At 35.6% G+C, this 3424-nt stretch overlaps 1 pseudogene; it reads left to right on the plus strand.

The window, feature by feature from the left end:
• Positions 1–1608: 1608 nt before the first annotated feature.
• On the plus strand, positions 1609–2215 carry LOC100603093 (annotated as a pseudogene).
• The last annotated feature ends 1209 nt before the right edge of the window (positions 2216–3424 follow it).

The raw sequence follows: 3424 nt of genomic DNA on the forward strand, positions 1-3424 counted from the left end.
TCCTAGCATTGCCCTTTCCCATGGCTGTCTGCTCCTGTTTTATAAACATGATATCTTTCCCAATCTCACTGCAAATATGAATTCAATGTGTTTGAATTCCTGTTTTCTGGCACTCTGCTTGATTCACCTCTTCAAGCTGCCAATTTTTGTTCTTTGTTAGGAAGAAAAGTTGAGATCAGTGGTTTGAGGAGTAACATATCATAGTCACTTGGAGAATGGTTTTTCGAAATATATATACCCAGTTTCCCTTTTTTTCTTCTAGCGCCCTATTTCCCCACTCCCGGTAAAAGTATAACAATCTCCAGTAAAAGGTGTCTAGATAAAGATATTAATAAAAAACCTAATCTATCTACATAATTCTGATATGCTTCCTTCCTCCACATGGAGAATCAGCAGGCTAGTGTGCACAGCACACTTAAATGATGTGAACCCTGTCTGGGACCTCAGGCCATTATTTGATTAACATGTTGGTTTCCCATGATAGTAGGTATGTAGGTGCTCTGTGTGTTGGCAGTGGTAGCTCATAAGATAAACTTCCTTCCAGGGACAGCAAGCCAGGAATGTCGTTGGAGTCTTAGAATAACCTGGTTATTCTTCAGTCTCTCTTTCTTTGTAGCATTAACTAAAAGGGCCACATACCTCAAATGCTGGAGCCACAAGATGGTAGAGCACGATTAGTTGAGAATCCATAGTGACTGCTGATCCCTATGAGTCATAAACTTTTGCTGTGTTAAAACACCAAGACTATAAAATTCTTTTTTTAACACAGAATAACTTAGTGTATTCTGATTATTTTGTATCTTGAGTGCTTTTTTCCACATGATACATCAGAATTTTCCTATACTGTTAAAGACGACACAAGAATGAGATTTTGAATGGCTCCACAATATTTCATCATAAGTTTATGTACCCTAAATTTACTGACCTAATCCTCTATTGTTGAACATTTAGTTGAAAACAGTTTTCGAAACTATAAATAATGTTGTAACAAACTCCATTGTGTTTGGCATTCATTCATTGTCTAAATTTCACTAGTGCTACTCACATGATTAGAAATGACTACATACTGCTACAAATAACAAAATATTAGTGTAACATAGGTTTAAGAACTATAATGTTTTTATTTGAAGATGATATGATTGTTTACATGGAAAATTCTTGAGAATCTACAAAACAAGTAAAACTAATAAATTTATTTAACAAGATCAGACCATGTAAAATACGTATACAAAAATCAATTATATTTTATGTACTAGTGTCAAACAGTTGAAAATGGAATTAAATAAAAACAAACAGAGAATACCATAAAAAACATAAAAATTTTAGGATTTAATTTGTAAATATATGCAATATCTCTACATTGAAAATTATGAAACATAGCTGAGAGAAATAAAAATAGCTAAATAAATTAAAAAACATACCATTTTCATGGATCAAATACTCAACATTTTTAATACAGCAGTTCTCTCCAAACTGAGATATAGATTCAACTAATCACAAGCATAATCTTACCTGGGTTTTTATAGAAATTGACAAGTTGACTCTAAAATTTATATGGTAATTCTTGCCTCCCTGACAGTAGCTCAGCCTCCAGGACTCTCTTCCAGCATGGCGGAAGACACCTCTTCACATAAGATGGTGACAACAAATCATAGGCGCAGTCTCACCAAATTCACAGATCAATTGAAAATCCTCATCAATACCTTCAATCAAAAACCTTACCCAGGTTATGCTACCAAACAAAAACTTGCTTTAGAAATCAATACAGAAGAGTCCAGAATCCAGATTTGGTTTCAGAATCGAAGAGCTAGATTCCAGAAAAGACCAGAATCTGGGACTTTAGAATCAAGCCAGAGCCATGGGCAAGATCGACCTGATGCAGAGTTTCAAAGTAGAGAAGCCAGATGGTGTTGTACCACCTACAGCACCTCTCAATTAAGCACTCTCATCAAGGCATTTATGAAAAACCCATACCCTGGGATCGATTCCAGAGAACAACTTGCTGAAGAAATTGGTATTCCAGAGTCAAGAGTCCCAATTTGGTTCCAAAATTGAAGATCTAGATTTCATCTCCAGAAAAACAGGGAACCTGTTGTGTCCTTAGAACAAGAAGATCAGGGGCAAGATTTCTGAGGGACGTCAAGGTACAGCAGATACACAAAATGACACCAACCTCACTAGCAATTCTCATTTCTCCAGAGCCAGAACATGGTGAACACAGTCAAGTTCAGTGTATTTGATATTATCAACTTGGGCCCCAAATCTCTCTCACAGTCTTCCTGGGAGTCTATCCTTTTGCTGAAGCTGCAAGCTAAGCCCTCTGAAGATGGTAAAGGACATCGCCAGGTGCAGTGGCTCATGCTTGTAATCCCAGCACTTTGGGATGCCGAGGCAGAAAGACTGCCTGAGCCCAGGAGTTCAAAACCAGACTGGGCAGCATAGCAAGACCCTGTCTCTATTACAAAAAATGAAATAAAATAAATAAAAAGGACTGCAGGAGGCAGAGACAGGTACAGGAGGCACCACACTACCCTATTGACACAGCCTGGATCCAGAGTTCAGTGGACCTTGAGACAATGAAAATAAACATAGTAATAATCAAAATAAATAAATAAAAATAAAATTTATATGGTAATTCAAAAGACTTAAATATCAAAGTCAATCTTGAAAAACAAGAGAAAAGTTAGAAGACAAACTATCCAAATCAAAACTTACTATGATGCTATAGTACTCAATAAACTAGTCCTGGTATGAAGATCAACAAATAGATCAATAGAACAGACTAGAGTTCAGAAATAGGCCTACAGTTACAGAACGTGATTTTTACAAAGGTGTCAAATCTTTTCAACTAATAGTGTTGGAGTAACTAAAATCCATATGGAAAACAATAAACCTTGACCCCTTACCTCATACCACACTCAAACACTAATTCAAGATATATCAGAGACCTAATTATAAAAGGTAAAATTATAGGGCTTCTTGGAGAAATCACAGAACATCTTTGCAAGCTGGGGGTAGGCAGAGTTTCTTTAGACAGGTTACAGAAAGCAGTGACCATAAATGAGAAAATTTTTATAAATTACACTATCAAAATTAAATACTTTTGATTAAAAGACAACATGAAGAAAATATATAATAGACTACAGATAAGAAAACAATATTTACTAAAAACAACTCAATACAAACTCAATAATAAAAGCCAAACAACTGAATCAATAACTGGAGGAAAAAAAAAAACATGTGAACAAGAAGATACGTGCATGGCCAATAAACATGGAAAAAGGTTCTGAAAATCATTTGCTATTGAAAATGCAAATTAAAACCACAATAGGACACCAATTAATACTCACTAGCATGGACAAAATTAAAATGAGTAACACCAAATGGTGGGAAAGGTGTGGAGCAACTGGAATCTGCGTACGTT

This window comes from Nomascus leucogenys, chromosome 6 (assembly GCF_006542625.1).
Source record: "Nomascus leucogenys isolate Asia chromosome 6, Asia_NLE_v1, whole genome shotgun sequence".
NCBI lineage: Eukaryota > Metazoa > Chordata > Mammalia > Primates > Hylobatidae > Nomascus > Nomascus leucogenys.